Below are 12,901 nucleotides of genomic sequence, written 5' to 3'. Positions count from 1 at the left end.
GGAATATCACAAAGAGGTTGGGATAGAGGCATTTACTTCCTTCGAACCCTTTAAACATAAACAGCTGTACATTTTTTTATTTCATGGAAAAAATATAAAGCCTGTAGTTTGCCAAGAAAGTATGAGAATAATGGGAAATCAATGCCTGACTACCTCTCTGTTCTCATCTTGAATTGTTCCAAATGATGTAAGCCTAAAGGTGTACTGGAACACTATCAAATACTGAGCTCTGAAATAACAAAATGTTTAAGCACAGTTAAAAATTAAAGTCGAACTGGAAAGGCTCTCTACCCACCATGGACCTTTCTCCAGCAACTGGATTTCTTCCACAACAGTTCGTGACACTGCACGCACGCAAGCAGGGCAGGAACCAGGCTACCTGCATGCGGGTTTTGGATACTACCCAGCCTATGCCCAAACCACGTTAACTGCCGGCCTGGATTCGGCTTTGAAGGGACCCCAGCAAAAGCGGTTTATTGTATTGATTTTCCCTTCTAAATGGTCTCCCAGCCTCTATTCCTGACCAGCCAGGCCGGACAGTTGCTCCTCTCGTCTCCGGCACCCCCGCGCACAGCCCCACCGGCCCCACACCCCGCAGCCCCTCACCAGATCTGCTCGCCCTCAGGCCTAGCCAGAGAAAGGCCACCTTCCACCACCCCGCAACGCATGGGGCTTGCTAGCCCCCTCTGCTCCCCAAAACACCCCCCTTGCCTCAGCCAGGCCGCGGTGGGGCTGCACTTCCTCATCTCCAAAAAATTAAACCTCTTAGTGACACCATTGTGACCTGATTTCTTTCCAATTCTTTCTTCTCCACCCCACCTCCCCCCAGCTCAGGGGGAATAAGGCCTCAGCCGCTCCCGTTGGTACCGAGGCAGGCCATGCAGTAGCAGAGACTGAAACACATCCTTACTCCATGTTTGGGGCCACAGTTTGCACCACCCCTGCCCCGCTGGTGCAGAAGCGTGCCCATTCTCTGCCCCCAAACACCAACTGGGGGGAACTCATCAAGTGACTGGGGGAGTCTTTCACGGACTCAGTTGCTCCAGAGGCCTCGCCACCTCTAAAAAATAAAACTCAGCCTACCAGTAATAGCTGGCACAAGGCAATAGCCTGAACTCAGACTCTGCCACACAGTCAAGAAACAAAGCATTTTTTCCAAACTTAATTCTATCCTTGTATGGTCTTCAATTTTAACTTAAAAATGCATTTTAGATTACTTCCAAGAAGTACTGAACATCCCAAAGACAAGCTACTACCACCACCCCAATTTTTTTTATTTTCTGTACCTCTCTTCATACAGTTTCAGAGGTTTCTCTCAAGTAAGCGCCCAAACACAAATAGTTATTTCAGGAAGGGCAAACATATGAATTATGCCTGTCACAGAGCGCAACATACTTCGTGCTACTGTTAAACTCCTGGTGCTGTGATAGCTGTGCGGTACGTAGTGCGACCCTCAAAGCAGGCAATCCTTAATAATATCCATGACAGACACTGTTAAAATACAAATCACAAGACTGTCTGGAGGACAGGCAAGTTTGCCTGTTTGGACAAAGCTTTATTAATAGACTGCGACTTAGTAACTAAGATTATTAATACCCAGCGCAGCACCACCTATTCATTACCGCAGAGGGATTTTGCTAAAAATTCTCAAGAGGCACCAGCTATGTGTGGAATACTAACCCAGCAACTCTATTTCCAAGGGTTTCACTTAAGGACAATCTCAGTAAAAACCCGCTCAAGTGAGAAAACACCTTTTGAGAGTATAAAAAAATAATGCAGTTGCTACTGGTATAATTGCTAATGTTAAGTACGCTAAGGCAACATAAAACGACGCTTACATCATTACGGCTTCCTAAATTGACCGCAATATATATGCGTGTATTCTTAACAAAACACAGCTTTGCCACGTAAAGGCACTAACATGGATTTTTAAACTACAGTTTTAAAAATGAGTGTCTTAAGAGTCCCAAAGCCTATGGAAAATATTTCTATCCAAGCCTGGTTATGACATTCGCAAAATACTACACTTTACAGCGGCTTATTTAATAGTCACATTATTTTAGTGCTGTTCCCAACTACTGTTTGCTTCGTCTCACCATCGGGCCTGAACTCTGTCAAACAAGCCATACTATGAGCTTGCAGAACAGAGCTGCCTTTGTTCTTTGGCACTGCCAGTCCCCTATGGAATCAGGCAGCACACTGAACTGCACTCGGCAAACAATCCCTGACCTTCAATTACTGTCTTGGCGCGCTGCCACAGGATACATGTATTACTGGTAACACACTGTGCCCTATTTTGCAGATAATCGCTAGAACTACAGATAATCATGAAAATCAACGGAAAAATGCAAACATTCCCTTCCTAAAATCGTAACTTCCGACTACGGCAAAGCCTCCCTCCGGTGTGCTGCAGCAGCACACCCCAGGCTCAGGCCACGCACGCAAGGACGGCAATACTGCAGGTTTTGTATTTTTAGAGACCGCACAAAAAATTCCAGGTGGTGTATGGCTTCGCCTTCCTCTGCTGGAGGTTTTCGGGTTGTTTTTTGTTTGCTTTGAGACGGAAGGCACGTTGTGCTGGCACGGTTCTGCAAGAGCTGCTCTTTTTTTTCTTTTATTTTTCCCCTTTAAAAAACACTGGCGGGTTTTTCACTCGAGCGCCCCGACGCCCCTTTGCTGGCGTGGCGTGGCCCTGGCCAGCTGCAGCCCTTGTACTTGCGGGCTGGCCTCCAGCCAGAGCCTGGGCCGTGAGTCACTGCCCTTCTGGGAGGGCACTGGCACCGTGCTGCCAGAAACACCGCAAGGACATCGGGAAACTAGAGCACACACAGACCGGGGGGGTTCTGCTGTAACCCTCCTTTTGTTTCTTGAAGGCAGTAAAAACCCCTTTTAACTGCAGACCACGCTCCTTCCCTGCACCTCACCCAAGCAACCCATGTGTGCGATGCTGCTGGCAAGGAAAGAGCACATGTAAATATTACGAATGAGTAAATATTTAAACTTTAAAACAAATGAAAGTTATTTAAATCTGTCTTCATCATTTAAATCAGCGGTTTTCTACTTATCTTCTTCCTGTGTGTGCTGCCCTACATTTGCTTAGCAAGCAGAACTGTTTCATAGCGATACTCCTGCAGAAAAAATACAGTGCAAGAGCAGAGCTGCCGTCAGACTCACGTTAGTGGAGAAATCAACTTTCTGATTACGTATTTGTGCAAAGCAACTGAGTTCAAACGGTGTACTCAAGCGCAGAAACCAAAGTCCAAAGGAGGAATAAATGTCTGTGCAACAATCATTACTGCTTAGGCTTGCAACACGTAAAATAGAGTAACTGGCATTTAGGCACCAGTTCATTTGGCAAATTCTTCATTTAAACTCTTCTTTTTTGTTATGGAGGTGGGCAAACCTCACTTGGAGACAGCCAGACATGCACAAACTTCACTAGGCTATCTTCAGTAATTTTTCAAAACTGAGAAGCTGAGGACAACAGTGTACATGGAGGAACATGAGCAATTAATCACTCCCCTATCAGCGCTGATTTTACAGTATATTTCAAATTAATCCAATTTAAAATACGGGTTTTATCTCTGCAATATTTTCAATCAACTTTTAAAATCACTTTTTACTTTCCCTGGGAAAGCACCATGGGGTTTAATGCTGCATGCATCAACATGACTGTGCAATTTTCCTCATTACTTCATCCCCATCTACTTCATCACACCAGTACTGTAATCGCATCTCTGGGAACAAGCTCTGTTAGTAAATTTGCACTATTTTTGTGGCTGAATTGGTGTCCCTGCTGCAACAGGAGACCAATAATCTTGGTAAAAGAAAAACCAGAAGCATGACATTAAAAAAAAAAAAAAAAATCATTGCAGGCCATAGCATTGCATGAGTTTTCTTATTTACTGGAGTTCGCTGCCACTGTTTAAATGATCCCGCAAACTTCAGAAACTTCAAATTTTGAATGCTGACAAGTAATTTCAGACTAAGTTGTTCCTGTTACAAACCCCCAATCCCTTCTACAAATTCAACTTGTTCTTTCAGGTCCAAGCTACCTAAATAGTATTTTTGACAATTGCTGTCCCTCGTGTCTTTCCTTCGTAGCCCATGCCACACCTGCCCCTAATTCAGTTTCTATTAGCAGCCTGTCACTGACATTTTTCTCCCTAGCCTCTGCAGTATGCCATTTACAGATACAAATCCTTACACTTGGAACCTACAGAACAGTGCTCAAACTCAAGATTTATGTCCAAAGACAAGATATTGAGCGGTCTCTCAGGCATCCCTTTGTGGATGTCTGTCAGCTCAAGCCCAGCATTGCTCTAACAGATTTGTGTTTTCCTATGCCCTCTCCCTTCATTAGCCGAGCAAAAACGCTTTGACCCTGCCACTCACTCAAATCCGGCAACATCAATGTCATCTTCTCGTGTGACCTGCTCTCTCTTACTTCTGGGCCCATATTACATGAAATTCTTGCAGATCTGTCTTAAAAAGCTTATAAAATATATGCTTTTCTACCCAATCCCATAGTTCAGAGCACCAGCCTACACTCATCCTGCATTTTGATTACTGAAGCCTCTTTTTCTCTGGCCTTAATAAATGCATGTGCGTTCAGATCCACTCAACGTGCTGTCACACACACCTCCAGCCCACAACATCCACTCTTTGCACTCCTTCCCCCAGCAGTCCCACCACATCAAACTGTGCTTTCAGAAACAGCATCTCCTGATCCTATCGCTCATTTATCAATTTCAGGAACAGTTTACTGGCAACACTTGCAAAGCTGATTCACTGACATCTTTCCATTTTCCCCTCAAAACTCTGTTTTGCTGTATTGACCTCTGAAACCTCAAATTTTAACTCTGTGGAGAAAGGAACCTTCTTCATTCTGTGCTGGTTCTACACTCATTGCCCAGGGAAATCCCGGACTTTCGTATGAGTTTCCAAGTGTCACAGTAATGTGCCACAACAGTCATTAACCTTGGGACTGGATTCTGTCTTTCACAAAGCAAGCACAACAGTTTCAAGATCATGATGTTCTTACCCACACTCCTTCTGCAATATTCATCAAAACCCTTTTTAACTTGGGTGCCATCCACGTTTTTCAGTATTCACGCTTCTTCAGCCTTCTTGCTTTCCTCACAATAATGCCAAACTCCCTCCAACTCATTTCTTGGCTTTTTTCTCTTCTTCCAACCCTATTGCCAACATTCACAACATTCTTGCATCCTTTTCCCCCTGAACTTACTGGATGTAACATTCATTTGCCCAGTCTCACCTCCAGAAAAACAACCTGAGTGAGAACATCAGCTTCGGGCTTCTTACATCCACCGAATTGCTGCTCTTCTGATTCAGCATCCGGCACTGCCTTCCTCTCATACTTCCCACTCACTGAAGTGGACGCCACGTTTCCCCCTCCCCCTCTTTCCTGCCCCGCTTGTCCTCCATTCCCGACTGCCTCTCTGAAGCACATCTCACTTCCTGAGAGTCACTCACATCTAGCTTTCCTAAGGTCCCTTTTCTGGTTTTAATCCCCAGAGCTTAAATACCAGCCTCACCTTTTTCCATCTCACCCCCTATTACATCCTTGTTAACTTTGATTTCCAGAGCACTATTTTTTTTTCCCCAATTCTGCTGGGGTTTTTTTCAGCTCTTCTGCCGCTCTCTTTCCTTTGTCTAAGGCATCTTATTCACCAGCTTAGTCAGCTTCCTGTCTCTTAAATGGACTGCATTTTATTTTGCATTTCTCTATTCGCTCTTCTCCAAAACAGCTCGGGTGCATTCGCATCAGGGAAAGCTCGGCTTCCCGCTGCAGTTGGGCTCCCTGATGGCTCAGGTTGCTGGCAGGCCCTTCGGTCCAGGGCCGCCTCCTGGAAACAAGCCGCTGGCTCCATCGGAAGCGAAACGGGGTGCGGTTCTGAGGGAGCCTCACTCCAGGCATCACTTCCTCCGTTACGGCAGTGGTAAGAATGCACCCGTGCTGGTATTTTCCATTCCCACAGCCCTACGACAGTATCCAAGTGACTCTTGTAATATCAAATGCTCCCCATGTGCCTGACGCCACACCCAGGCATGCAACATATTCTTGACATCATGCTATAAAACGGTCACTTGAGCAGGCTGTAACAACTCAGTTAAGTAGAAAGTCTCTATGGAAAGTGGAATTGGCTCTTGAAACAGAGCTGGGATCGGGAGGAAGATATGAAAAATAGGAGCTCCTGTCTGGAGCTATCTGGAATAACAAAAGCCTCAAAAACACACAAAAGGTGAAGTATAAAAATCTTGGAAAAAATATCAAGAACAGAGAGCAGTATTTTAGAAGAATATATCCTATAGAAGCAGAAAGAGGGAAATACCTGCTTCAGATTACCATATGAATGAAGTTGTTACACATAAATTTGGATTCCGTTCCTGAGAAGCAAGACGACTCCTCAAGGCCTTTCATCCAGACTTTACATTTACTCCCTTTTACTGACATCAAGGTATTTCACTGTTTGTCAGGCGGAGTAAGAGCTGTGGAATAAGCACATTCAATTTGCGATATATTGAGAAGGGGGTGGTTCTGCATAGTTAAAAGGCTACAACTTCTATTCCTTCCTCCCTCTTTACTTCCACTGTCTCCAAAAAACCAGGAACACCATTTGGCAGTTTGGTGGGCTTTCTATCTGGCTATGTCTGGATTCCCTTAATAGGGAAAGGCCATTGGGGGTGGGAGAGGATTACTTGTTCTGGACTTGGTGCCTCTGTGCTCTTAGTGCCAGCTTGTTGGGAGTAAGGTCATACTTGGACATTTCTCTCTGTTTTGCAATACATCCTTTTTATAGCCTAAACATGTACACTTTAAGCATAAGAGTATCTTACCTTGAAAGTAGTATTTTCATATTTCCAAACACTAAGGCTTAAATATTAAGCAACTTTGATGCATTGTGTTTTAATTATCTTTGTAAAAAGCTCCATCTTACTCAGACAACATGCTAGTATATACTCCTCAAATAAAAATATCAGGCTGTTCACCTCACCTTGGTGTGTCATGTAAGCAGGGAGAGATTCAATGGAGTTTCAGACTACATATAGAAATATCTTTTAACCTTCTCAAGTATTTTTTCCTGCTATGATTGTTCTGTAATCATACCGTGACTCTGTCAGACTTCCTACACTGAGATACAGTTGCTAATACATGGGTTTGATTCCTGACTCTGTACTATAAAAGGGCTGGGCGAACTTCTCAAAGACAAAAACCTTATAGGCATAAACCACTAAGAAGTCGAGGTTAAAAGTTTACACTCGATAATAAAAAGTCTGATGGAACAGATGGGGTTTTAGTCAATATATCCCAGGCATCAGGATAATGCTGAAATAATGTTGAAACACCCTCAGTCTATCTAGTAAACAAATTAGAAAATAACCTAGATATCATAATGGATTCCCCCCCTCACCATGTTATTTTTAGATTCTTGCATCTGCCCTCCTACACGCTTGTCCAGTAGCAACCTTGATGGACAAACACTTTCCTTTCCTTTCAGGAAAACACAGGACAGATGGTGTTGAAAGTATTTCTGCGATAACAAGTTTTCCGCTTTTTATAAATTCACTCATCTTCAAACTGTGACAGCTGTGAGTTTAAAGATAAAATCGAAATGATCCAGATCTTGTTCATCTCCTTTCTCTAGGGTCCCTGAAAGGTCACACAAATATGTCTCACTTCTAAGTTTCCCACTAAATGTGAAATGCATTTCTTTTCCAAGTTCAAACTTACTGGTATGTTAGAAAGAAGCAAAGTACCCCTCTGCTTTTTTTCACGTTTGTGTCTCAGGCCTGTATTATGAATTCAGGATCTTCTGGATCCATTTGCAGAGTATATTTACCTCCAAGATCTATTTATAGTACTAATTACATTCCCTCATTCCACCCATACTAGCGTACATGACAGTGTTACTAGCCTACGTTATCTGCTCCCACTTGGGTCTCTCCTGTTAGACTGTACTTCTACACCCTGGTTATCCTCATCACCCTCCCCTGTATCCTATTTATCTTTCTCCATCACGGCTGACCAGAATTATGTCTGTTAGTGCCAAAGCATGCTTAGGGGCAGCTGTATGGGGTCACTGGCGTGCCTCTATTGCAGGAAGAGGTCTCACACGTCCCAGAGTCACACCTGCAGTCATCTCGATGGCACGCAGCAGGTTCACAGTCCTCCTCTGAGTGGCCAGAAGGCCCGGACCTCCTCCATGCCAATGCTTCCGTGGATAAGCTCTCATCTACATTTGCCATCTGCTCCTAAATCCACCGCTTCATGTTGTATGTGGTTGCATTTTGTTACAGTTCTATTACTTCATTTCTCAAGGACATTAAATTTTAGTTGCGTAAAAACCCCTTGTCATCCTCTGCATTAAGGGCTCCTCCTATTCTGTACCATCTACAGATTTCATCAAATTTAATCAATTAGCCCAAATATTTTAGTGAAAACACTGAGGAAGTCATTCCCAAAATGCGCTAACAACTATTGGGAGCCAGACCTATTTCACCACTACGCTGCTCCACCTATTTCAACACCACATAGCTAACATCTTGTAAGCCAATTCTTATCTAATTTACTGTTCACGCTACTAATCCCCATCTTCCTCTGACTGTTCATCACTTGACATACTGTGGGACACATTGCAAAAGTCTGGATGAATGGTATTCATTGCATTTTCTTGCCTCAGAACAAAGCCAACCAATCTTTTTATTCAAGTGGGTCCATGACGTTGCTTTTCAAGGTACTGATGACAAGAATGGCCCGTGATTAAGGCGAAGGGGAAGAAACACAGCAGATACAACCAGTCTGTTTGTAAACACTTAAAAGAAAACAAGGCCAGTAAAAAAGGCCAGCATGAATTTGAAAATAATACATTGTGTCAAAGCAAATTTCCTTTACAAACAGAAGAGCAGGCTTAAGAAGCAGATCTATACCCTGACTTAAATAAGGTTTTCGACACTGCCTCCTATGATACACCTGTACTTAAGCTAAATAGATGAGACCCAAATGAAACTAATGTGGATGCATAGCAGGAAAAGAGAAGGAATAAACAAAACAAAACAAAAAAGCCCCAAACATTCAGAAATCATCACTAGCTCACTGTCAAAAAATGTATCTAGAATGCAATTCCCAAAGTCACCTACGCTGGGTCTGCTCTTACTATTTTCATTAGTGACCCAGATGATAGAACAGAGACTACATTTATTAAACTGACAACCAACCAGCTTGGTGGGACTGCAAATTATATTGGAGGACAAAAAGACAAACTGGACAAGTGGTCTGAGAAAAAAGGTGACATGCAAAACACTGCATGAAGGCAGGAGAAGTCAACAACACAAATACTGAATGGCTGAGGAGAAAATCCACAGAAAAAGAGAGAAGTTAGGTTCAATTTATGAACTGCTGTGAGTTAATGGTATCACACTGTAAAAATGCAAACACTGTACTGGGATATATGAATGTTAGTACGAGCTGTGTTCAGCATTCATAAAGCCTCAGGTGGAGTGCTATAAAGCGAGCAGAGTTTTGGACATTGTTCTTCAAGACAGGTATGTGCTCAAGAGAGAACAATAAAATGAGCACAGTTTTGGAAGATACCATGGATGAATACAGACTGAAGAGACTGGGAGGGGAAAACAGAGCTGGGTGTGTCTCCAGCTATGAAAACAGGATGCTGCAAGGAATAATTTCTTAATCTCTACAGCAGACACAACAAGTTTTAATGGCCTTAATTTAGATTAGATGATCTCAAGCTCTTTTTCAGTCTTATGATTCTAGAGTATCTGCAGGGTCACTTACCTTTTCCAAATAAAACAGCATTTAGAAACACATGCCTAAATTAATGCTATATTTAAGTCTGCTTTTATTATGCCATCTGCCTCTCCACCCAGCTTCTCTGACCAACATCACCTACTTCATGGCTTCTTCTCAACAGCTACAAACCTTTGGTCCTTTGGGGGCTGCAACGCAAAAGGAAGAGTCTCGAGGCCTCCTGGCAGCAATATTCTGGCACTCTCAAGAGCTGTGAAATACCAGCTTCCCCTGCCTCCACTAATCCTAGCCTGTGGATTCCCACTGATGGAGCTGAACAGGAATATTTACCTGCAGACTTTGGGAAAGGTTCTGGCGGATCATGCCTGACCTGAAGGCCACAGGCTGGCCTTCCTTGTCTAGAAAATTGATTCTTCTGAAAGATAGGTCAACTAAAATTCGCTCTTTGAAGTACGTATATTGTATTTTACTTCATTTTCTTTAATCTCTCCCAAGTCCTCAATTATTCTCCCCTACCCCGTCCCCCAGAATGCCTTCCAAAGCCTTACATATTGTGAGGGCAGACTGACAGCCTTTTGATTGCTTGCATAATTCTTCCTTTCCCCCTCTCTATATTGGCGCTGCTTTCCTCAATCATTGGTACCACCCTGAAGGAAAGATTAGCTAAAATAGTTACAATCAGCACTAATTCTTTCCTAATTCTGAGATGGAAATTTCTCTTGGTCTGAGTATTTTACGATCCTTAAGTTCCTTCTGGTTGTAGTAATTTCCATTCTCTTATTCTCATTCTACATCTTGCGTTTTCCTCTGTAGTTATCATCACCCCTACAGAAAATTAAGCCAAAAATATTTAATGTTTTAGGTGTGTATTATTGTTATTCTCTACTCTTCTCACTGTACAAAAGCTGCTTCTTTTTATTTGTTTTCACATCACTTGCAAGATCAAATCCAACTTTTGGAAACAAAGAAATTGGAATTAAGTCATCTTTTTCCCCCAGTTGCTCACAGGATTCTTGCATTAGTCTTACTGTGTATCTTCAGGCTGGCTATTCATCCTCTGTCTCTGCAGACCAGGAGAACTCATCCTTACTTGGGATTCATTTTCCAGACAAGTTTTACATATCTGTGACTTCAAGAAATTAAGTCCTCAGGCTCCTTAGACCTCTGATCAGCTTTGCTTATTTAAATTTGACACAAAGATTCAAAACCTAAATTCCAAACCAACCTTCCCATATTTTTTCATGTATTTCAAATGGCATCAACTCATCATTACTAAGGGTGCAACTTAACCTGACTAACTGTAAACTGCCCCTGAATAGGAAGGTCCTGGGCACCTCACCAATATTTTTTCATGTATTTCAAATGGCATCAACTCGTCATTACTAAGGGTGCAACTTAACCTGGCTAACTGTAAACTGCCCCTGAATGGGAAGGTCCTGGGCGCCTCACCGGCCCCCAGCACTTGCTCCACCTCCCCTGGCAGCCTGACCCACCAGCGCTCACCCCCCTCCCTGACTGACTCATTTTCTCTCGAGTCACCTTGCTGATGTAACTCACGCCGTGGCTGCGTGACTGCTAGGATCAGCTAGACGGGGGCAGAAAGAGTGAAGCCAGCTCTTTCAGCAGCTGATTAAGCATAAAGTGAAACCGAATCCTCAGTCCAAAATTATTTTCTAGAATACCCTCGTTGCTTTTCAAACTGAAGTCTGAAGCAACACTGATTTCTTGTTGGTTCAGTGACTAGTGTAAGAAAGAAACTTGCCAGCAACCACATCCAGGAATACCTTGGCCCCTATCATTTCTTCCCTAATCTCTACCTGGGAAAGTAAACCACCTCATAACAAGCAGTATTTGGCTAACAACGCTACAGAGATCCCTGTCCCTATTTGAGTCTAACCCTGGGGCTAACAGCAGATTCCTTACTCCTGTCATCTTTCTCCAAAGCGATTTTGAGCCAAACTGATTGCGGTCTGCCCTTTTTACACCATGGTATTTTTTCTAGTCTACTGTATAGTTACTACTGCCCAACTTTCGCTTTTGTTTGGTTATTTCTGAACAGCACAAAGCGCTTTAAACACATCTAGTCCAGTTATTAAGATGCTTCTGATACTCTGATGTTTTACATCCCAACCTCGATCAGAAGCTCGGATTTCTCCATTTTGTTGCCCAGGCTCTCAATATGTATACACAACATTTCAGTTGTTTCTTAGTAACCACATCCCATTATCCACTGAAAACCTTTCCCTAGCTGCAATGCCTGACTATCATTTTCCTTAACCCTGGAGCTCTTTTCCTTCTCAGTTAGTGCTAGCCTTCTACCCACTGGCACTTCTCCATATGCCGAGACAGAAACAAAGGTTTATCCAACAGCTCTCTGCTGAGAGCTAAAGCCTGAATGGAAGTTGCATAGGTTGGTCAAAGCTTTTTTCCTTACACTGGAGTTCCCAGCCATGGCACTAGCTGCCTTCTCTAAAGGCAATTTTTCTAGGTACTTGGGGGCAGAGCCTAGCTGTAAAGAGCGATGATCTCCTCAGGGCTCTCTCCTCCAGGGACCATAATTCCACTTCAGATCATCAGACCATCTACTCTATATCTTCTCCAGTATGGTATGCACATCTGTAGATGGTATGCACATGGTAGGAAATTCGCTGTCGTTTATCCTATCATGAAGGCTAATGATGGAGTCTTTCCTTCCCACTCCCACTCAAATCCCTTCAGGATCTTTCTCAGCTTTCTCATTCTTCCTTATCTTCCCATGCAGCAACATCAAAAGTCCCCCCAAGAAGTCTGCAATTCCTCAGCCACATCAGTCTTCTCTTAATTCTTGGATCTGGTTTAAGTTGCAGCCAGTTGCATCTTGAGCCTCCCCCCCCTTCACTTTTGAACTGCATTAGTGATTTCATGCATACTATATTTAGTCATCTTTATTAAATCTGTCATTTTTCAGGTTTCCTCCGCTGCTCCCTTGATTATTAACTCTCATCTCCTTCAAGTCCTTGCCTTCGAAAAGGACGCACACTGAACTCCCTTGATATACTCACCAGTTACACAGCAACTACTCATCAGCTGAAGGACCTTCAACCCTTCATTTAGTTCAGCTGTGGTTAGCAG

Source organism: Egretta garzetta, unplaced genomic scaffold, assembly GCF_000687185.1.
Source record: "Egretta garzetta isolate BGI_Z169 unplaced genomic scaffold, ASM68718v1 scaffold204, whole genome shotgun sequence".
In the NCBI taxonomy this organism is placed as follows: Eukaryota; Metazoa; Chordata; class Aves; order Pelecaniformes; family Ardeidae; genus Egretta; species Egretta garzetta.
Note: the sequence above shows the minus strand (reverse complement) of the source record.